Below are 24,013 nucleotides of genomic sequence, written 5' to 3' on the forward strand. Positions count from 1 at the left end.
AAACTCACTAATCTATGGAAACGCGCATTTTTTGATGTTATATTCAACTGCACATAACAACATAGAAACTCTTGATTTAAATCTTAGTAATTTCTGTTCTAACTTTAAGTAGACATAAATATCTTTATTTCTAGATATCATGTTGTTTTTAAAATGTTTAATCGCAGTCGGTAGGATTCGAACCTACGCTCCCAGAGGGAATCTGATTTCTAGTCAGACGCCTTAACCGCTCGGCCACGACTGCTTATATCTTCAGATTAATCTTGATATATCCATTTTTATGATACATTTTAGTATCTTAAAATAGTTGCATAGCGATATACCACTTGCTAGGCCCCGGGGAGATTCGAACTCCCGATCTCCTGTTTACTAGACAGGCGCTTTAACCAACTAAGCCACGGCGCCGTTAATGTATCTAATTATGATATATTTCAATATTTATGTTATATATCATTAGGTATCATTAAAATTGTTTCCGCCCGGGATCGAACCGGGGACCTTCCGCGTGTTAGGCGGATGTGATAACCACTACACCACGGAAACTGATATCTTTAAATATATTGATGATATCAATTTTGTGACTCATCGAATATTTATGATATATCATTAAAAAGTGGAGGCGCCGGGAAAGAATCCCGGTACCTCTCGCATGCTAAGTGAGCAAAATTCAAAAAATTCATAAATAACTTTATTTGCATACATAATTATTGGCCTTTTTACAATTTGCAAGGGCACAAACATTTATCTTATTACAAATCTCTCAACATTGTTGTTTTAGGTTTGCATCGGTTTATATTTTTTACACTTTTAACAATATTATGGAGATAATTGCCGAAACAACAGGAGGTAGAGCGTCCGCAGGGCCCCTTGTGCCTTGTTTAGGGATTTATTGATGTGTTCCTTAAAACGTAGCCCTTTATCGAGTGGTACTCCGAGATATTTAACAGATGTTTTGACCGCGATTTCTTTACCGTTAATTTTTAGTTTTTCAATTACTTTAGTTTTTTTGCGCTTTCTTTTAAACACGATGTTTTCCGATTTTGCCTCTTTAACTTTGATTTTATTGTGTTTGAGGAAGGTTTCAATCTTTTGAAGGTGGTAGAGTACCTTCTTGTTGGCTGTTTGCGCAGTGCTTGAATACGCATACACAGCTGTGTCATCTGCGTACATTGCAAGATTCGCGAGTGCGTTATTGCCGGGAAGGTATTTAGGAACATCATTAATAAATATATTAAACAATACTGGGCCAAAGAGTGACCCCTGTGGGACTGCCGCCCCAATGTTTCGGTTAGACGATGTTTTATCACCCAGGGAGACGTTGAAGGTTCTATCTGTCAGGTAGGATGCCGTAAGTTCGATTAATTCTGGTTGAAAATTGTAGTCTATCATTCTACACAGGAGTGCCTTATGCCATACTTTGTCAAAAGCTTTTTCTACGTCTAGAAGAGGCATTGTCGTTAGATTTCCTTCCTTTTGATTAAAATTGTAAGTAATATCTTTAACAGTTCTTGCAACTTGCTGTGTTGTACTGTTTTGCGTCGGAAGCGAAATTGCTCATCTTTGAGTATATCAAACGTATCTAAATACTTGTTTATGCGTTTGAGGATGATGGCTTCCGCCACCTTCGCAACACAATTCAGCAAGCTTATTGGTCGATACGAGGTTGTTTGTTTTGTCGACTTTCCCGGTTTTAGAACTGGTATAATTAATACGTGTTTCCATTCTTTCGGAAAATATCTTAGTTTTAGCATAGCGTTGATTATATTCGTTAGCTGATCAATGGCTTTTCTAGAGAGCGCCTTCAGCAGGATTCCTTGGACCTGATCTTCCCCCGGTGCCTTCATCGCCGGTGCTTTTCTAATAGCACTTCTGATTTCGGACGGTCGGGTCATGTATTTGGCTCGAGCTGTCGGCGTTACGTATGTTGGGTTATGATTGGTACGCATAAACTGATTTGGTTTGGTCAATTACCCTCTGTTGTTCCGGGGTGTATGCATTTTGATCTAGATCGTGGACGCTCTCAAAATGATTCCGTCTCCAGCTTCTCACGGGTGTTAATCTCATTATTTATGACTATTCTCTGGTCAAGTGTTTCCCGCAATAAGTTCCAGTCAACGTTCTTGAAAGAATAAAATTCGCGTTCTTCCTCGACATCATTAATTGGTGTTAATTCTAATATTACCGGGTTATGATCAGAGTTTAATTCGGCCCTCGAGTGGACTTCAATTATCTGATCAATATTTTTTACGATTGCAAAGTCAAGAGTCGAGGGAGTATTTCCGTTGGGTGGAAAATGAGTGGGTCCGTCCGGATAGATTACCATCAGGTTAACAGTCGAGCAGAGTTGAGCTACTACATTGCCATTGGGGTTATTACGATTACTAGAATGTCCATTCCACATTACATGTTTTGCATTGAAGTCTCCGAAAAGTATTGTTTTAGGTAATAGATTTGCGAGAGCCCGCAATTCAGCCGGCGACAGTCTTTTCCGCGGAGAGTTGTATAGGCCGACAATGGTGAGACCGTTCTGTAGTTTAATAGCCACATGCTTGAGGGATACATTCGCAGATGTATTTATTCTGACGTGTGGTATTTTATTGTGGACCAGAACTTCCAGACCCATCGTTCCCGGCAGTTTATCTTGTCTATATATTTTATAGTTTTTGATTGATATTCTGTCGCCGGCGGAAAGCCAGGTCTCACACACGACCATAATGTTTACTGAGTGTGTGTTCAGAAAATATATTAGCTCACTTACCTTATTGCGTACAGAGTCTGCATTCCATTGACAGATGACAAGAGAAGGGTTTAAGGTCATTTTTGGGTCAAGAGTTCAATAGTTTTATGATTTATGAGACATAATTGAGTACAACTGCGGTGGATTTCTGCACGTTGGAGATGTCATTGGCGAGTCTCACAACCTGGTGGACCGAGCTATGCGAAGGTCTGAATCCGTGCTGCTCGTCGATCAGGATGTTATTGTCGGTGATGTGCCTCTGCATTGTCGTGAGGATGATCCGTTCGCATATTTTGCTTGTGCTGTCAAGCAGGCTGATTGGGCGGTAGCTTGCTGGATGGTGCGGGTTTTTTCCTGGCTTTGGTATCGGGTCGGGAATGTACCAGATTTCAGCATGCCGAAGGCCCTTCTTCGATAGGTTCCCCAGGACGATATTCTGGATGGTGTCTTCACCAGGAGCCTTCCTGTGCGCTGCCTTGAGGATGACCTTCTTTACCTCGCCGGGTCTGACCAGCATTTCATCCATTACTAGGAGATTTCTGTGCTGTCGCGTGCACCTCAGGAATTTTCTTACTGATTCGCTGATCGAACGCTCGTTCGAACCACGTTCTTACAAATTCTATCACTTCGCAATTTTTGTTAAAATATTACCAAAAAGAACATAAATATTTTTAAAATAATTGCATCCAACAAATTTTAATTTTTCCTGTAACTTAATTTTATATACAAGACTTATTTTTTTTGTCTGTACGACGTTTACTGTTAACAACAAGATAATTCGTAGTTAGTTTCGTAGTTTTTTTTTTTCTGAATATGCCATGTTGAAGATCGTAAAAGATCTATATGTTCTGTTATAAAATATTTATAATCAAAAGTATTAGATATACAAAGTAATTTTTGTGTATTGGTATATGTAAATAAAAAAATATGCTCATATTTTTGCAAGTATCAAATTACAACAAGCAGTATTTTCTGATTTTAACTGTTAAGTATGAGGTTTATAGTTACTACATTGTTGCTGAGGTTATTTTTGATTAAAGCCTAATATGTATATTTTCTGTTCATGTTCGTAAATATATTGACAATCGATATTTGCAGGTAAATATTATGATCTGTTACAGTTACTTCTTAGTAAGAAAATATGCCTAATTTCAATCATCTCCAATATATATCTTTTCTGTATAATTATAGAAATCGATTTATCATTTTGATTGTTATTTGGTGCTTAACTATTTTAGGTATTTACTATTCTTTAATGTAAATGTTTTATATTATAATATGTTTGAATGCAATTCCATGTTTTTGTGAAATCTAAAAGTTGCCTCTGTACACTCATAAAAATTTACAACAACATTTATATATTTAGTTTATAATCATAATAATCGATTTATCACTACTATGTTGGTTTTATAATTTTGATGATTATATTTTCTGTTCAAGTGCTTGTAAATCTAGGGTATTTACCATTATTTAACGTAAGTGTTTTATGAAATCTAAATGCAAAAATATGCCTGATTTATACACGTATTTCAATATTTAACTATGGTACAGTGGAACCTCGTTTAACAAGCACCCCGCATAACGAACAATTTGCTTAACGAGCAAAATTGTAAAAAAATGACTCGCTTAACAAGCAACGTTTCGCAAAACGAGTGACGATGGGAAGAGAAGTCCTAGATTGTGCGCCTGCCATATCATTTTGAAAACTTGTGTACACATATTATGTGTATTTTTGAATATGTTTTATTATACGAGTATTTCACTATACGAGTAAAAATCCGGAAATTTTGAAACGGATTATACTCATTAAGCGATATCCACCACAAACGTGTTTTCGAATCATCAAAATCATAAATATTGTTAAAATAAAGCATAAATAAAAACACATTTGTAATCCATTTTAAACTCTCACTGGGCACATGATGTTAATGCCATTGACGGCATAATAACTCCTCTTAAAAGTTTCCAACTTGTGCATGGGATTTGTTCCGTTATGTTTATAAAATACAAATTAATTCTGTTTGATTTTTGATTCGTTAATAATAGCATTTTTATTTGTATAGTAGAAGTCGGTGATTCACGGTTTGTGAAGGGCGTATTTGAGCCGCGTTATAAACAAATTGTCCTAAATTATGTTTTTTTTTACATGGAAAACAACATATATTGATTTTTTTTCATATAATTAATCTTTCAAATTGTTTCAATTCAACAAGTGATAATTCTTCCTTTACGTACATAATAAAATGTGCGTTTCTATCGCTAAGTGAGTTTCTAATACACACACCTAACATACAGAAGAACCTAGGTTCAGACCTTAGTGTAAACAATTTTGTTATAACTAAAGAATATCATAAAATAAACAAAAAAAAAAACAAAATTTATGTATATCAAGGGGGCGTAGCTCAGATGGTAGAGCGCTCGCTTAGCATGCGAGAGGTACCGGGATCGATGCCCGGCGCCTCCACTTTTTAATGATATATCATAAAATATTCGATGAGTCACGAAATTGATATCATCAATATATTTAAAGATATCAGTTTCCGTGGTGTAGTGGTTATCACATCCGCCTAACACGCGGAAGGTCCCCGGTTCGATCCCGGGCGGAAACAATTTTAATGATACCTAATGATATATAAACATAATTATCCAGAATATATCATAATTAGAGATATCATAGGCGCCGTGGCTTAGTTGGTTAAAGCGCCTGTCTAGTAAACAGGAGATCGGGAGTTCGAATCTCCCCGGGGCCTAGCAAGTGGATATATCAGCCTAATGCAATCTATTTTAAGATACTAAAATGTATCATAAAAATGGATATATCAAGATTAATCTGAAGATATAAGCAGTCGTGGCCGAGCGGTTAAGGCGTCTGACTAGAAATCAGATTCCCTCTGGGAGCGTAGGTTCGAATCCTACCGACTGCGATGACACATTTTAAAAACAACATGATATCTAGAAATAAAGATATTTATGTCAAATTATAGTTAGGTCATCTGGGAGCGTAGGTTCGAATCCTACCGACTGCGATGACACATTTTAAAAACAACATGATATCTAGAAATAAAGATAGTTATGTCAAATTATAGTTAGGTCAAAAATTACTAAGATTAAAATCAAGACTATCTATGGCATGTGCAGTTGAATATAACATTGATTATATCACTAAATTGATATCAACGAAATATAAAAAAAATGTGCGTGTCTAAGGCTACGTAAGTTTTTAATACACACTCCTAACATACACAAGGTCGTAGGTTCAGAGCTAAGTGTAAACAATTTTGTTATGAACCAAAGTATATCATAAAATAAACATAAAAAGTACCAAAATTTATGTATATTAAGGGGGCGTAGCTCAGATGGTAGAGCGCTCGCTTAGCATGCGAGAGGTACCGGGATCGATGCCCGGCGCCTCCACTTTTTAATGATATATCATAAATATTCGATGAGTCACAAAACTGATATCATCAATATATTTAAAGATGTCAGTTTCCGTGGTGTAGTGGTTATCACATCCGCCTAACACGCGGAAGGTCCCCGGTTCGATCCCGGGCGGAAACAATTTTAATGATATCTAATGATATATAAACATAAAAATCCAAAATATATCATAATTAGATACATCAACGGCGCCGTGGCTTAGTTGGTTAAAGCGCCTGTCTAGTAAACAGGAGATCGGGAGTTCGAATCTCCCCGGGGCCTAGCAAGTGATATATCACCAATGAAACTCTTTTAAGATACTAAAACGTATCATAAAAAAGAGATATATCAAGATTTATTTAAATATATAAGCAGTCGTGGCCGAGCGGCAGATTCCCTCTGGGAGCGTAGGTTCGAATCCTACCGACTGCGATGGCACATTTTAAAAACAACATGATATCTAGAAATAAAGATAATTATGTCAAATTATAGTTAAGGCAAAAATTACTAAGATTCAAATCAAGAGTTTCTATGTTGTTATGTGCAGTTGACATATCATTAAATTAATATCATCGAAATATCAAAAGAGTGTGCGTTTCCATGTTTTATTGAGTTTCTAATACACACTCCTAACAAGGTCAACGAGGATGTGAGCTCTGCAAAAAGATACTTGCAGGAGTGCCCCAAGGGCCGTTGCTAGCTCCCGTGCTATTCACATATACGACATAAACTGTACATAAACGACATTCCGAAGGGACACAACACAAACCTCGCACTCCTTGCAGATGATACAGCGGTGTACGGGACCTCAACTACGGTCAACATCGCGACCCATAAAATGGAAGTCCACCTACGGACTATCAAGGACTACTTTGACAGGTGGAATATCAGAATAAACGCTGCCACGACGGACGTGGCTGTATTCAACATTAAGAAGTCAATACTCGGACCCATCATGATGTACGTCTATTGCAGTGTCAGCGACACCAACTTCAAAATCATCCAGGTATACCAAAATAAAGCTTCTCTTTGCCAGGAGAATCCTTTGAAACAGGTTATACTTCTCTCCCTAAAGAATGATATCTTAAAGGAAAATCATGATGATCCCACCACTGGCCACCTTGGCATTTTTAAAACTTTTCAACGGATCCATTATAAATTTTAATGATCGCAAATGTATGTTGCAAGATTTGTCTCGCCCAGAAGGTTATACAAAGTAAACTGTTTGAGTCTTACCTTACAAGTAGGGCTCAGCGAGTAAAGATTATGAGTGCAGAGAGCTCTGAGATGTATGGGGTTCCCCAGGGGGCAGTCCTTGCTCCTACCCTATATAATATTTATACAAACGACATAGCCGACATTGGTTTGGAAGGGAGCATATACATGTATGCGGACGACACATGTATTCTGTACGGACACAGGGAGGAAACGGCGTTGCAGAATAGCATCAACAACGATATTATTAAATTACAGACATGGTACGATGACAATCTATTGACAATAAACGAGAATAAAACACACTACATGCTAGTACAACAAAAAAATGCTAGAAAGATTGAAATATGCATCAATATAAACAATATAAACATAAAAAAAGTAGAACAAGAGACATATTTGGGAATACTATTGGACAACAAACTAAGTTGGGACGACCACATAGGCTTACAAAAAAAAATGCTACGACAATTTGATGTGTGAAAAAAAATAAACAAATTTCTCCCAGACAAGTGTAAGATGGCAGTGTACCATAGTATGTTTACCTCTAGGATGTGCTACGGTGTGGCGGTGTGGGGAAACACAACAAAAGAAAACTTAAAAGCATTATGAAGACAACAAGAAAAGCTACAAAAAAATATGTTTTCAAATAGCCGTGACACGCAGATACCGGATGTGGGGACACTGATAGAGGCACAGACAAACATTCTGATACACAAAATAGTAAAAAAACATATTAAGACCCGGATAGACCTGTCTTTCGGCTGCGACACACACGATTATAGTACGAGAGCGAGAGGAAATATTAGAAATATTTAATGGGACCCTTTCCTCTATCTATGAAACGTAATATATTTATACTCATTGTTTGTGATATGTTCACCAAGAATACCTTCCTCTTTGCACTAAAAAGTGCTACGTCCGCAAAAATTGTCGATGTGATAGAGAACCAGACATTTTTAGTTTTTGGGGTACCTCAAGTAATTATAACGGACAATGGGCGAAATTATATTACAAAAAAAATCGCATTTTCCACGCATTTTTTCGCATTTTCCACGTGGTTCATGAAAATCAGAGGAGATTTTCTTGCATTTGAGCTGCTTTGTTTATACTTAGTTGGTGGTGTCTTTTAGCAGCAACACAAAAAGTTGTTAAGATTTTTGTAATATTTTATTAAGTTTATGCAAATAGAATATGTTTATTTCATTCAACAACATTTTAATGCTGTTTGAAACTTAAACTCATTTTTATTCTCTGCAATAAAAAAAAGTGATCTCGGAAGTTTTGAGACAAATCCATGAATTTATCAAGGTTTCCTTTAGTTAGAAACAATCGAAATCTATGTATTTGATTTCATTCATTACTATGTCTTCTTTATAGACAATGTAACACGACGGATGCTGTCGCGTACTATAAAAAATCTTCTACGCCCGCCTGCGCGTGAGTCCCTGACGTGGGAAGGTTCTGGGCGCCACTTCCTTTTCTTGAGAGGAAGAACTCAAACTTCCACTTTCCTCAGAGCAGCAAACTTCTTCCCCGACGTTTGGCTTTGGCTCCTATAGAGCACCGACACGGTCCTATTGAAGCACACAAATATAATCTGCTCTACTGGAGACCACTAGACGTTTCCTCCAACAATTTGTTTTAGTTTTAAAAGCTGAAAATACCCATTTCACCAAATTGTTTTTATGTTATTTCAAAAAAAACAACCGAAACTTGACCTAGACCACTGGATATGAAAATTGTTTGTATATATTTTTAAACATAAAACCTTAGGGCAACTTCACCTAACCTAACATTTTCTCGGACCTACGGTACTTGAGCGGATAAGAAAATAAATACGTCTATAAATTATTGAGATGTATTTCTAAAATAAAACCAAAATCAATACATGCAAACCAAAAAAAAGACATTGAGATAACGTGTAGTCATGCGTTATATCTCTCGCACTCACTGAAATACCAAAACTACTCGTTAGTGGAGTTACCAGTTTACCTGGAGACCTGAACCGTCTTCCTTTGCGATTCGATCTCTATCAATTCTGGAGTCCTCCTAGCGTTCAGGAGCGTAGTTAACTGTGTTGTCAAACTTACAACGTTACAATAACTTCTTCTTATTCCCATTTCTGTTAGATCAGTAAGTGTCAAACTATGTATCGCGAGATATTGTGACAGCTCTCGAAAGGAAAAATAGTCGCACGATTCTGAATTTGAATTTATAAAAAGTGGCTGAAAGTAACATTTTTCAATTTGAATGTATTAAATTTGAAATTTAAAGGCTTTCACAGACAAGTCATCAATCCTTTTGCAAAATACAACAGTACGCAGTTTCCTTTAACGGAGGAAGAAAATTTTGACTTAATTCTTTTTCAAAATCAATTGCATCCTTCTCTCTAATAAAATTATTATCTGTATTCTATGTTATATAAAATAAAGAATTTGAAGAATTCATTTATTTTTATTGATATATATTTAATTTTGTTGCAATTTTTATTTTGGTGTGCCGCGAAATAAATTCTCCTTGTCCAGTGTGCCGTGAGGGAAAAAAGTTTGACAGACACTGCTTTAGATTAAGAAGTTTTGATTTCGTTATGCCATGTTTCGCATAAAGGGTCTTGCTTTAAACTGTTTAAAAAACAAACAGTTTTCCAGTTGTCATTTGCTTGATTATTTAGGTTTTCAAAATGCACCCACACTGAATTCGAGCCGTCCGCCGTTCGAAAATCACATTCGCAGCGGTATTTCGTTTCACCGGTCGGAAAATAAATCAATGCATTCATATGATTAATGGCACTTGGGTTTTGTATGTCGATTGTCGGATCGTTTCAATGTTCCGGTTGCTGGTGGTTGTAGTACATTGGGACGGGATAGTGATAGGGTTGAGAGATTAGCATTGTGAGGAAGGTGGATTGTTGCGCTTCCTAATGTTCACTGGTTTCTTCTCCGGTTTGGCGTTCTTGTGGGTCTTCACGTGCTTCGCTAAGTGGTCGGATCGCATGAAGCGTTTGCTGCAGATAGGGCATGTGAAGCACTTCTTTCTCGTATGCGTTCGAAGATGACTTTGAAGCTCATCTGACCTAGTGAACCGCTTCCCGCAGAACAACCAGTTGCAGACGAACAGTCTATCTCACGTGTGCCATCTGAGATGAGCTTGTAGGTGCGACGTTTTCCCGTACACCTTCTCACATCCGGGATAATGACAGATGTGCGTTTCGGACGGCTTTCTCGTACCGTTCTCCTCACTTATGCAATTCGGACACTGACACTTGATGCACCTGCGGCCCTTCACGAAGCTTGTGGGGAATTCTGTCGCGGACACGGATTACGTCTCCGGTTTGATGATTGGTTGATATGTGAAGGGCACGTACGACCATTGGTATTGGCTCTGCATGTTCGCCGGCGTTTGCGGCTGAAAACCACTTGTGGCGGTACCCGCTGGGGGCGGCGAATGCTGAAACCAGTACTCGTTGTGGCCATACAAGTTAAAAATGTATTGCGACCACAAAGCGAATGCCTACATCCTACAACTTACATAATTTTATAAACATATATAATACATTTTTTACTTAATAGGTACTTTTATAAATAATATTTATGTCTTTATATTATAAGATAGTATAATGTAAGTAAATAAGTACTATCAGTGTATGTTGAGTTTTTTTTCCCTGACGTAGACCCCTTGCAGGTTGTCATAGACCCCTGGGGGTCGATATGGACCACTTTGGGAATCACTGCTCTATATGAAGACGCCGCGTCCGTTAGTTTTCCAGGTTTGGCGATGAGTATGATTTGGGCTACCATTTCATTGCGTTGAAGATAAGCGTTATTACTCTAATGCCGATACTGGGGAGCTGCCTCAAGACCTCTACTGTAATCAGGTCATATCCTGGCGCTTTTTTTAGCTTTAACTTTAGAATAGTTAGCATAACCTGCCTCACATTAAATTGAGCAATGGGAAGTGACATTTGGTATGGGGACCCCAGAAATTCCATTATCTTGTTTTCCTCTTCCCCTGCAAGTCTTGCCGGGAAAGGTTGAAACAAGTTTGCCATATGGTCAGCATCTGGTCAGTTATTAATAAAAAAAATAATTTAATAATTGTTGTTATTTGCACAGGACTTAAATTAAAGGAAGTTGAAATTTTCTTAGAAAAAAACAATAGACGAAAACAGAAAAAATAAACTACCAACCTCCTACGTACATAATTTATAGAAGTTAGTTTAGTTTGATTTAATAGTTATTTTTTAGTTAAGTTAGAAGAAGTTCTTTATTTTAATTTTTTGTGCTGAAGAAGGAAGTTTTGGTTCATTGGGAGAAGCTGGTTAATTTAATTATTTGGGCGGAAGAAGTAATCCGAAGAATAAGTTATTTTGTGTTCCGAATGTACAGACAGTGGCTGGCTTATTGGCGCGTAATGCGGAAGCCAAATGAAGAAGGGGGAAGGAAGAAGAAACTACCAACATATTATAACGATGCAGGTAAAAATTAAATTTAGGTAATATTTCCAAGAACTTTATAAAACAGATATCAACTCGAAACAAAAACAACAACAATATAGCAAGTACCATAAAAAAGGAAATAAGTAATATTGATATCTACTTTAACCACAAATAACCCTTATGCACCCCCACTATTTGCAAAATTTTCGGTCTGAATGCAAAAAGTTCGAACAATTCATTACGATTTGAGTATTCGAGATCACAAGACATACTTCAAAAATTAACAGTTTCCGTATCTAAATCTTCGAGATAACCAGACACATCTACGAAAACTCAAATCATCGTATTTAAACAGTTTTTTCGATCAAATTTCATAAATTTAAAAATGAAATTTGCCACCAAAGAAAACGAAGAGACTACAATTGCAGTGAACATGGTTGTGGAGATATGTTCTTCAATAATCGAGGACTTAACAGAAAGGAAAAACAGATTACAAAGCCTGAAACCTTCCTTAAGAGATGCATCAATGTTATCCATAAAATTGGATAAAATATTGAAGCAACGCGATTACATGGGCGATTGGAAGTGCATTTCAAAGATGCAACTGCAACCGCACTGTTTGTACTCCGACATTATTGCTATGACCATGGCTGACACGGAAAAAGATATAAATATATTCCATGAGGGATTGGAGAAGACTTTCACAGGCTTAGTGACTCTGTGCAAAGCAATGATGGTCACCGATTATGGGATGAGACCTCACTCAATGTCCGACTATGAATTTCTTATTGATTATCATGAGCTACAACACTTGCTACAAAAAGCTGTGAATAAAATCAAGAACAACTTGACGATCATAAAGAACGCTATGATGGAAAAAAATCAGTCGAGGTGGAACACGAGTTCGAGTCTGCAAGAAAACGTATTAAGCTTGCCTAATATGGAAAATGCATATAAGTTTTTGTACTGTTTTTTTTTATAATAAAAATAAATGTTATTTTTTTACTCCAATTTATACTGTATTAATTAACACACATTTCGTTACAACGTTTTGTTAGAAATCATATCAGCAAATATTAGTTATAAAAATCTTTAACTAGTATAAAAAGGAATTATTCCAAATTATAATTTTAAAATTATTGATATTTTTAATTAAAAAATAAAATAAGGAACATTGCAGGAAATCAAGTTTATTCGAAAACGAATGTTAACTGAAATTTTATACGAAAACAGAAATTGTTTGGAATTTGATACGTTTTAACTGTATATGTATCAATGTTTTCTTAATATCCAATCAAGTAATAAAGATATAAATAATTTCTAATGTTCAATTTTGTTTTATTTAATTTAATTAAAAAAAATCATTCATTAAATCTAATGAAATTTTACACTTTTCTGAAAAATTACTTCTTAAATATGTATTAAAAATTGTTACAATTTTTCAATTAAAATTTTAATCTTTTCTGTTATTATGTATACATAAAGAAAAAAACAGATTTTATAATACAAAAAAGTTGATTAAAAACACACTTTTTGCTGTGTGAAATTAATGAAATCATCCAAATTGCAATTATAATTTCTGTCGTTTCATAATTAACAGTGTGGATTTCTGACAATACTGTAGACTTGTTTGACGCATTTCGTATAAATTTCATTTGCAACTTTGCGTCGTAATCAACATCAATTATGCAAGTGACTTCACTTAAAATTCTGAAAGGTTTGCACTCATACCATGTCCCCTTGTCCTTAGATGGCAACGTTTTGCCGCGTGTTTAATTTTTTGCTCCCCTGAATGGGAATTTGTATTTCTGTTTTTTTAGGTCGTTTCTTTTTTTGACCTGGCTCTGGTGGAACGTGTTCTTCGTCGTCCGAAGATCTTTGGTCAACCATTCTGGTTGGCCCTACCAATACTGCAAGTCCCTCTGAAGACATCAGATCCACTTGTCCTATGACAACAGAACCATCGTGTAACGAGCGAGATAAGACGTTCTATGAATGAAAAACAATATTATAGGTTTTAATTGTTGTTTTACTACAGACAACAATAAGCGGAAGAGGTCGGTCGAAAGCGAATCCGAATTGACAACGGAACCACCACAAACACTCGAATAAACACAAAAGTGGCTCGTATATTGAAACGACCCTGATGATGAAAAACGGAAGTAAACCGCTATGGACCTACGGCATTCAGCTCTGGGGATCTGTAACACCAGTATCGATATAATACAGAGATTCCAGTCGAAAACGCTGAGGAAAATCATCAATGCTCCATGGCTGTTCACAAACGATGACATCCATAAGCAAGCTAACATCAGTTTCGTCAAGGAAGAAATAGCAAAGGCTAGCTAGCTAAAGATACCATAATCGGCTAGAGAATCCCCCAAACCAACTGGCTACTGAGCTGATGCACACTGAATAGCATCGTCGAAGATTGAAAAGATTTAAACCACAAGATTTACCAAACCGATTTAAATTATTGATTATTAATGTGTGCATAAAAAAAATATCGTATATGTGAAGTGGGGTTCACTGCATTAATTATTGATAGATTGCTTTAAAAATATATATATATATATATAAAAAAACAGGATATTAACTGTCATTCCTTTGATTCTTCGAACGAATTGCGAGGAGACGAGAATGGAGTGAGTACACTCCATGGAGTGGGAGTGATTGGTTCGAACTATGGAAACCTATTTCGTCAGATGATAGCTGGGAGAAATTGAAGGCGGCTCTATTCATAGCTGTAATGCAACCGCGAATGTTAGAAAGATGTTTTATAATGCGGCGGTTTTCGATGAATAATGAATTAATATTAATATTTTAAATTTTTGTTGCAAAAATATTGCAGTGAGTTTTAAATTAAATATAAAATTTCACACTTATTGATACTAACTTTTCAGTACTTTTAAAATAAATGTAAAATAATGATTATTTTTAGCTTTATTTATTCATGCTACATGTAAAAATACTAGAGATTTAAAATAGAATAAAAAATACATCAATATTCCAAGAATTATTTATATTAAATTTTATTTTTTATTTAGTATTTTGAATATTTTTATATTTTTTTTTTCGTAGCGATAAATTTATAAAATTCACAGTTTCGACAAAATTTACTTCAGTTTCGAATGATTTATTCATACAATATGTTTGAAGCTTGTAGTTAAAATCTATTAAATGAAATAGTTTTTTTTGTAAACAATATCCAGATTACAATTTCCATTTATAATTTGATTACATTTGAAATTTTCAATAATATTTTGTTTCATATTGCTTTGATTCTTGAAAATAATGTTGAAATGTATTATACTCAACATATGTTTAACGTGCGTCGCCTGCGTCTCCAATACGGAGTGGGTGAAAAGTGTTTTGTCCTTTAATTCCATGATTACAGGATATAAGCTAAAAAAAATACATTGTTACTTGTAATGCTAATATTATTGTAGCTGATATTCATTGAAGATTTACTATTTGTCCCAGTTTACAGAGATTGTGGTGACATCTTGTTCCACGTAATTTCTGACAACGAGTTTAGAAAAAACATATCAAAATGCTGATCTAAATCAATTTCTACTTTTCATAAGTTGGCTTATCTTTTGAATCTATACAGCTATTTGCAGTAACAACAATGTTTCGCATTAATTTATTTCAATATTATGAACAATTTCTATTAAGAATACATATAAATATTCAGTATAGTCTACTTCTTAGGCTTGCAGAAGGCGCACGGCTTCTCGTCCTCCATTTCGGAACTGTACTTCTGCTTATTCCTTTTTTTCGAGTTCTTGGGGATGTAGAACGAATTGCATTATCCATAAATGATTATCAATTTTTCGATGTAGTCCCTTTTAAGGTACTCTTTTTTGGTAATCAAATGTGTTTTTGCTGGACTTGAGTACTTTTTATTTTTACACATTTTACAACTTATTTTCTATTGCTCACATAGATCTATTATATACATAAAAAATTTACAGAAATAGAAAAAACTCTCAGTTGTTAGAATGTTGGATTTAATTAACCAAATTTATTCTCCAAATTCACATCTTCTATTCAATATCTTTATAATTGTTTGATGTTTTGAAATTGTGCTGTGCTTATGTAAGGTTCAAAATTATTTTTGAAAATATGTATATTCCTCAACGATTCTTCTTTTAAATTATGCTTGATTCATATCTATTAAATTCATCCACATTTGATATTTTATTATTCTTTTGACATTTGTGTGGTCACAGCTCGATTTTCGAAAGATTTGTCTGTGATGGAAAAACATTTTTTTGTGTGCTTATAATATTAGCTGTGCCCAACTAGTATCAGCTTTGCAGTAATCATTTGCTCTTCAGCAACTAGCTTTAAAAATAAAGCCAAAACTAATATCAGCAATAGTTCAGTTTTCGACAATTCTACGTTACGAATTCTACTGAAATTCTTGCGAACATACAATATTTTTTTTGATTCTTGATTTGAAATATCCACTCACTCCTTATTCAAGCTTTGAAGCAAAGAAAAAAGGAAACAAATAGATTGCGTATAATATTTTGAGTAAAATAAACGTTGGTGTTAAGTTAAAAAATATCAAAACATATTGTTACTTGTAATGTCAGTTTTATTGTAATGTGTCTGCTTGTGGAATCAATTCTTCTCATTTAGGCGAATTGGTGTAATTGATAATATTTTTTTATATTTAAAAATTCTTTAATAGTTTCTGCCTTAAGGCAGAAGTCCACGACTAACCATGTGAATTTAGTTTAGTGTTTAGCTTTACTATTGACTCGTACACCTATTTTATTATTCCAAAACTGATGTGCTTTATAAATGTAAATTACTGTTTGATTCAAAGACTTGCCAGTTTTTTAAATTATAATAAAATTTGATTATGTGACAATTAAGTATCATTATATTTGGTATCTATAGACCATATGGGTAAATATGGGTAAAACATTGTGAATTTAAGCTTTAACGTTTCTGAATAGAACAGTTATTGACTAATTTCAGTATTAAATAGTTTTCATCTCTGTGTTATATTTAATAAAGTTTCTACTTATTTTATCTAAATCATTGGAAACAATTGAATTGTTTATATAAATGTATCCCTTATTTTCAAAAAGTAACACAGTTTTTCTAGTTTGTTACGTTATAAAAAGAAAAACACAAAACCGTTGCGAAAGACCATAAGAAATTTATATTGAAAGTGACATATAGTTGCAATAAGTTAATGATATAACATTTCAGCGTGATATATTATCATCAAGAGTACCTTCTGTAGACTGCAGCAGATTTATAGCTTGAACTATTTTGGTTTGCAAAGATTTTCAATTACGTATTACGTTTGAGGAATGGTCGTTTAACGCGGTATCTATTTGCAAGAAACTCGACATTTGACTATCGATTGTTTCTTTTATCGTTTCGACATGAGCGTCCATTTTCTCTATATTGCAAATCGATGGTCCGATTATTCATATTTATAATTGTTGTTCTGAATTGGATGATGGCCTCTAAGGACATCATTTTTGACCGGTAGACTTTTTCGCAGTTTTTTTTTTATATTCCAAGTTAATAGTTCCACATTAAAAAATATCGTTTTTTTGATAAAATAACCGAAACTACATCTTGATCTTGCCAAGAGAATGGCAATTTTATCAATTTCATATATTTTTTACGAGCGTATGAAAATCCAAATCTTTATATATTTCGGTTTGGTTTAAAAATAATTAAATTTATTACATTTGAAATATAAACTCCAACATTCATAAATATTAAAATTATTATATTTTAATTTATTTTAAGGCTTTTAACTACAAGCTTCAAACATATTGTATGAATAAATCATTCGAAACAGAAGTAAATTTTGTCGAAACTGTGAATTTTATAAATTTATCGCTACGAAAAATAAAATTATAAAAATATTCAAAATACTAAAATAAATAAAAAATAAAATTTAATATAAATAATTCTTGGAATATTGATGTATTTTTTATTTTATTTTAAATCTCTAGTATTTTTACATGTAACATGAATAAATAAAGCTAAAAATAATCATTATTTTACATTTATTTTAAAAGTACTGAAAAGTTAGTATCAATAAGTGTGAAATTTTATATTTAATTTAAAACTCACTGCAATATTTTTGCAACAAAAATTTAAAATTTAAAATACAACAAAATATGTTCGTAATTTTTGCGTTAACAAACATTGTTATTATTTGTTTCACTTGATACCGATTTTCATTCATTTCTTTGCATTTATGGAAATGCTTCAACCTTAAATAGAAATTTTTACCAAATTTATATTTTAAATAAATTGAAATTGAAGTTATTACTCAATAAAGTGTTACATAATTTGGAAGTTTTAAGTTGTCAAAGAAACAACAACACAAATTTAATGTCTTTGTATCTGATGATCATATATGTTTTTGTTTGTTGAGTTATCAAATACTATCAACATATAAATTACATATCTTTATCTTATATATTGAAGGTAAAATGTTTTTCATATTTTCAACAAATTTATACATTTGAACATTATTATACCTATACTTAAGAAATCTGTAGTTTAGTCTATGATAAATAGTATTTTATTTTTGAATATCTCTAATCCTAATTTCAAAAATAAATAATCTCAGGTTGTTATCTACAAAGTTTTTTCAAAATCTTAATCCATGAAGTAAATTATTAACAAATCATTTTTGCCATTAGGTGCCCCATATTTTTCAACAAATTTGTACATTATTTAATATTTAGTTTTATCTAAGATCTTGATGGTTTAATTCATTAAAGTTCATTTTCATTTTCTTTATTATAAAGCAATTTAATATAATACAAATGAAAATAACAATAAGCTTTAGTTCTAGCTACAAAATGAAGATAAATCCAGTTATTATTTTATCTTATGAATATAGTCATAATATTTACTTATATTTACATATAATACATTTGCATATTTACTATTGATTTAGTACTTATTTTTATAAAGATTTCTTTCTCAATATAAGAAGATATTGAAACATAAACTGATACCTAAGTCAATTTATATATTATAAATAATAATAATAATGTCGAATTTATTGGCCAAAAAGAGAAATCAAAAAGAAAACAAGTGAACAATATGCTCATTTTGTCAAAAGTAAACGAATCAATTTTTCCAACCAAAAAAAGATCAACTGATCTTCCTTCGGTGCACAATCAGAGTTTACGAAAATTTAGTTTCATGTTTTTATATTCTTCTTGCATTGTACCATATTTGTATATTATTAATTCAAAAGTTTAATTCATGTATTTATGAAAACTTGCTATAAAATTGATCCTTTTTTAATTCGGAATACTCAAAAAGGTTTAGAAATATGGAGAGTCGAATCGAAATAAATTTCATTCCGATTTACGATTACTTACCAAGTAAATGTTTATCGTTCCAGATTCGGTTTCGGTTCACTTCAATCACTTTCATTTGCGTTTCTTCTGTCAGTGGCACAAAACTGGTGCTTGCCCTGTCTTCTTCAAATTTTCTCTTTTTAGTCGGTGGTTGCTTGAAAGATTTTTGTTTTTTAAAGTGTTCATTTTCATCGTGATGAAAACGCTTAATATGTTCGAAGTTTACGACGTGGTTTCCGTTTATTGTGAAATTACACTATTTTCTTTAACAAACACCTTTGTTTGCAATTTTATCAATTAAAAAAAAATCTTACATAATTTTATATTTTCCTGTCCATGTTAATGAGGCTGGAATAAAAATGTCCTATTAATATTTATTTCTGATAATTGGGCAGTAACCTTTCAATGGAAATTATAAAACACGCACCAATTTTATTATGAAAACGTAGTCATGGGATCTTTTATAGGGCCGGATCCACTAAGTGCGAGGCTGTTTGGAAATATAAAAACAATGTATAATGAAATTTATGGAATATAAACCTATAAAGAGATGTTTTACACGTTTCGAAGTTTTTGTTCTAAAAATCTTCTAAAGTTGTATCAAAATACAACTGGCTTACTTCTTGACTCCCAATCGACATCATCGCTAAACTTTTTAATCTATCCTGAGTCATTGTCGATATTAAATCTAAGATTTAATCTAGAAAATGACCACTTTATAAATATATATATAATATAGTGATGAAAATCCCCATATGGAAAATGTTGTACAAAAAGGAGTAGTTAATGAGAAGGGTACTAAAACATAAAAAACCATTATTAAAAAGAAACATTGCAGCACAAAGTCACTTCAAAATAGAATATATTATTTAGCAAAATTGAACAAAATATATAAGGCAGAATGCCAAGAATTTATAAAATTTAAAAATTTAAGTTAAGATGTGCAAATTTTTTGTATTTATTTGAGTTGTCTTAATAATGTATTGAATCATAAAACAGAAATTGTGAACGAGAGAGATAAGCTGCAGCAAGAAATTTTCTCCTCGACTTGATAAATTTGCATCTTTGAATGTATACTTTGTCTCTGATGATCATGTACTTATCGATTTTTAATTTGCTCAATGTGAAGTTGATCCCGAAGGAATCCAACTTTATGCGTAACATTGGTTCCAGTCACCATTGGTTAGTTAAAAATATTCAATTATTCATCAAAGTTGTCCAAATGAAACCAGTAAAAATATTGTAATTTATTTTTTTAAATTTGCCTAAATTGGACAGTTAAAATTGGAGGAAGGTTTAAAAAGTATTTGTTTGTATAAATTAGACCTACAATATTTAGAAAACCTCCAGAAAACAGTTGTTATATTGTAACACGATAGCGCTCGTGTACATAAAAAACAAGATTATACAAATCTACAGCCGGCTAGGGCGTGAGTCCGTGACGGCGCCACTTCCTTTTATCGAGAGGAAGAACTCTAATAACTGCTTTCCTCAGAACAGCAACTTCTTCTCCGTCAGTGGACCTTGACTCTTGGAGCACCTAAATATATATCTTAAATCTTTTCTCAACTGGAGACTTCAACCGTCTTCTTTCGCGGTTCGCTGCGGTCTCCTCGAATTTTGGAAACATAGTTGCAACGTGGAGCGCACTTGCAGCGTTGACTATTTTACCACGTTACAATATCTATTGTTTTATTTTTTATCAAAAACAAACGATATATATTTTGTATTTTATATGAAGAAAAAAGCAATATAGTGCACGATAATCTACATTAAAATTTGTTCCCTGCATTCATATTCATTTAAATATTCACAATTAAGATTTCCATTCATAATAAAATAAAGATTTGATGAAAATTTACATATATCAAATGATTGAAACCGTATATGCTAGAATTCGAGAATTACAAACGAGTGAGTGTACTTGCGTATCCATACACGCGGATCGGATTATTTGTACTTACTACTATAATTTCAACAACAACTAGCGAATCGCTCAATTCTGATTAATCCGTTTTCAGTTAAGTTGTTGTACCCATTCGGAATACATGAATTTATCCATCGAATGCAGCTTTTGGAAACTTAACAGCCACCCATAATCAACTAAATTACCGGTCACCAAAGAACCCCGTTCTCCTAAAATATTCATGCCCATTCCAACTCCATTATATCCGCGTTGAATCATTTAGTGATTGGATGTTTTACAAAAATATGATATGAAAAATATGGTTCAATAATAAATATCCGTTATTGATGAACATTAGAAAAAATTAAATATAAAGTCCAGAAAGTTTGTGACGATTTTTTATGAAAATCAAATCAAAACTTGAATATATAGCTATATAAACTTCTAATTATATATACATCATTTTGATCCATACACCTTTCTTCATCTGTCAAACATTTCATCCTCCCTGAATTTATAAAGTTTTTCGAAAATACAATCCTTTATATCCGCGTTGAATCATTTAGTGATTAGATGTTTTACAAAAATATACGAACTCTAATTACAAATCTGTAATTGAATTAAAACATTAAAATCGTAATGTAATGACATTAGGGTTTATACAAAAACCGAAATTAAAAAAAAACCGTTTTCGAATTTCAACTTGTATACAAAACCATTTTATACCGGTTCTCGATTTTTTCCCAAAAATAAAGACAAAATGATTTTTACAACTTTTCTTTTTATTTCACTTTATTCAAAAATAATAAAATTAACAAAATATTATCTCACAAAACAAAACTTAAAAACTTCTATTATATTACATGAAACTATAATCAAATAAAATGTATTTTATAGAAAACCATACAGATAAATGAATAACATAGACATAGACATCAAAATTACCATAAAATATTACTTTATTTCTTATTTTTATCTCAGAAAACATGATTTAAAAAAGGAAGGAATGTCTATAGAACTATTGCTGAAACTGGTAATTGTTTTGGATAGAAAATTTGCAGAAATAGACAAAATTATCTCACTTGCTACATGTATATACGTCGTATCATTACTAGTAGTAGAAGTTTTTTGCTGTTGTTGCAAGATTTCTTGCATGGACGTTCGTAGCTTATTTGTATAGAGATCTTTCCCGAATGTTTATCGAAGAATTTCAGATCGAAGAACTTATATATTTAAGGATTTGATTGAAAAAAAAAATGAGAAAATAATGAAGGAAAATATGCGCGAGGATATAAACTATGAACAGTTACTACTGAAATTTATGATGATTCACATGTTGTATTTTATAGAGAATATAAAGTGCATAATGGATTATAGGGAATAATTTACTTTTTCTATAATTTATAATTTTATATACTATTCTATTATATCTTATATTGGAAGTTAGCATAGTGAACCAATAATAAACTGAAGTATAGTTTAACCATGATATAAATAATAATACTTTTTGCAATAATAAATAACTTCTGTTGTTGAACCGAAGATTTAAATATATTCGATTTTTTTTTTTAACTTTTATTGTTTATTCACAACCTGCCAACATCTCGGACTATAAGTTGAATGCTTTTGTCAGACAGAAAAAAAAAACAAAATAAAAACATGGAGCGGAACGATTTCCCATCGGAAATCTTCTTATAAACAATTATAAATTTAACTAAAAAGAAATAACTCGATGACAATAACAACCCAAATAAAAATTGATTTTGACAGCACTATGAAAATTTAAACAATAAAACTAACTTTTATTTTCTAAAGGGAAGGTCGAGAGTGTTGTGTCTCTTTAGTCTGGGGGGGGTTTCACTATTGTCTAGGAGGGATAACGCGAGACTGTTGGGGTGGTTTTCCAGTCTGTTTTGATAACGGGCACTGAATATGGAGATTTCATTTTTAACAGTGTTCATGTGGAGGTCGTTGTGTATCGTGTCGTTCGTTACGTACAGGGGGGCCTGCACCAGGTTCGCAGACACTTGGACTGGAAGCGTTGCAGGATCTCTATGTTGGAATTGCTGGCTGTTCCCCAAAGCTGGATGCCGTACGTCCACACTGGCTTCAGCACTGTCTTGTATATTAATAGTTTATTTTCGAGGGATAGTTGTGACCTACTTCCGATCAGCCAATACAGTTTCACGAACTTGATGCCCAGTTGCTTCCTCTTTGTTGCGATGTGTTTCTTCCATGTGAGTCTGCGATCCAAGATCCACGCACAGCAATAACTGGATCCCCGTTGGACGAAAGGATCGCGACGTCATCGCCGTAGTTAGCTATAGTGGTTTCCCGGGATGTCGACAGGTCGTATGTAAATAGGTTATACAACACCGGTCCCAAGATGCTTCCCTACGGCACGACCGATCCGATTGGATACAGCTGTGTTACTTCACCCTCCATCTTCACTTGGAAGAATCTATCACACAAAAACGACTTTAATATGCTGTAAAAAGTATGAGCCAGCGTGCTCTTAATTTTGTAGAGCAAACCAGCGTGCCACACTTTGTCGAAGGCTTGTGTTATGTCGAGGAACACAGCGGAGCAGTACTGCTTTTCCTCCAATGATCGTCTGATGTCATTCGTCACGCGATGGATCTGCTCGATGGTGGAGTGATGACGTCGGAATCCGAACTGGTGGTCTGGAATCACACCTTCCTCGGACAAGAATGGACGGATCCTCCGGAGCAATAACCTCTCGAAAACCTTGGACATCACCGGCAGCAGGCTGATGGGTCGGTAGGACGTGACCTCCTCTGGATCTTTTCCCGGCTTCGGTATAACGACGAGCTGAGCGACTTTCCAGTTGGAGGGAAAATAACCCGTTCTCAGCAGGGAATTAAATAGAGTTGTCAGCAACACTATGGCCTTTCTGGGTAACTCCTTCATCA

The 24,013-nt window shown here is 33.6% G+C and overlaps 10 non-coding genes across 10 annotated transcripts; 7 read left to right on the forward strand and 3 right to left on the reverse strand.

The window, feature by feature from the left end:
* Window positions 1-162: 162 nt before the first annotated feature.
* Trnas-aga lies at window positions 163-244 on the reverse strand. The gene has a single exon. It is a non-coding gene; the product is annotated as a tRNA-Ser (tRNA).
* Window positions 245-331: 87 nt separating this feature from the next.
* On the reverse strand, window positions 332-405 carry Trnat-agu. Its single transcript has one exon. It is a non-coding gene; the product is annotated as a tRNA-Thr (tRNA).
* Window positions 406-470: 65 nt separating this feature from the next.
* On the reverse strand, window positions 471-543 carry Trnav-aac. The gene has a single exon. It is a non-coding gene; the product is annotated as a tRNA-Val (tRNA).
* A 4,585-nt stretch (window positions 544-5,128) lies between these two features.
* Window positions 5,129-5,201, forward strand: Trnaa-agc. The gene has a single exon. It is a non-coding gene; the product is annotated as a tRNA-Ala (tRNA).
* A 72-nt stretch (window positions 5,202-5,273) lies between these two features.
* On the forward strand, window positions 5,274-5,346 carry Trnav-aac. The gene has a single exon. It is a non-coding gene; the product is annotated as a tRNA-Val (tRNA).
* Window positions 5,347-5,413: 67 nt separating this feature from the next.
* On the forward strand, window positions 5,414-5,487 carry Trnat-agu. The gene has a single exon. It is a non-coding gene; the product is annotated as a tRNA-Thr (tRNA).
* Window positions 5,488-5,579: 92 nt separating this feature from the next.
* Trnas-aga lies at window positions 5,580-5,661 on the forward strand. The gene has a single exon. It is a non-coding gene; the product is annotated as a tRNA-Ser (tRNA).
* Window positions 5,662-6,078: 417 nt separating this feature from the next.
* Trnaa-agc lies at window positions 6,079-6,151 on the forward strand. Its single transcript has one exon. It is a non-coding gene; the product is annotated as a tRNA-Ala (tRNA).
* Window positions 6,152-6,222: 71 nt separating this feature from the next.
* On the forward strand, window positions 6,223-6,295 carry Trnav-aac. Its single transcript has one exon. It is a non-coding gene; the product is annotated as a tRNA-Val (tRNA).
* A 67-nt stretch (window positions 6,296-6,362) lies between these two features.
* On the forward strand, window positions 6,363-6,436 carry Trnat-agu. Its single transcript has one exon. It is a non-coding gene; the product is annotated as a tRNA-Thr (tRNA).
* Window positions 6,437-24,013: the final 17,577 nt, after the last annotated feature.

This window comes from Nicrophorus vespilloides, unplaced genomic scaffold (genome assembly GCF_001412225.1).
Source record: "Nicrophorus vespilloides isolate i.1.1-1 unplaced genomic scaffold, Nicve_v1.0, whole genome shotgun sequence".
In the NCBI taxonomy this organism is placed as follows: domain Eukaryota; kingdom Metazoa; phylum Arthropoda; class Insecta; order Coleoptera; family Silphidae; genus Nicrophorus; species Nicrophorus vespilloides.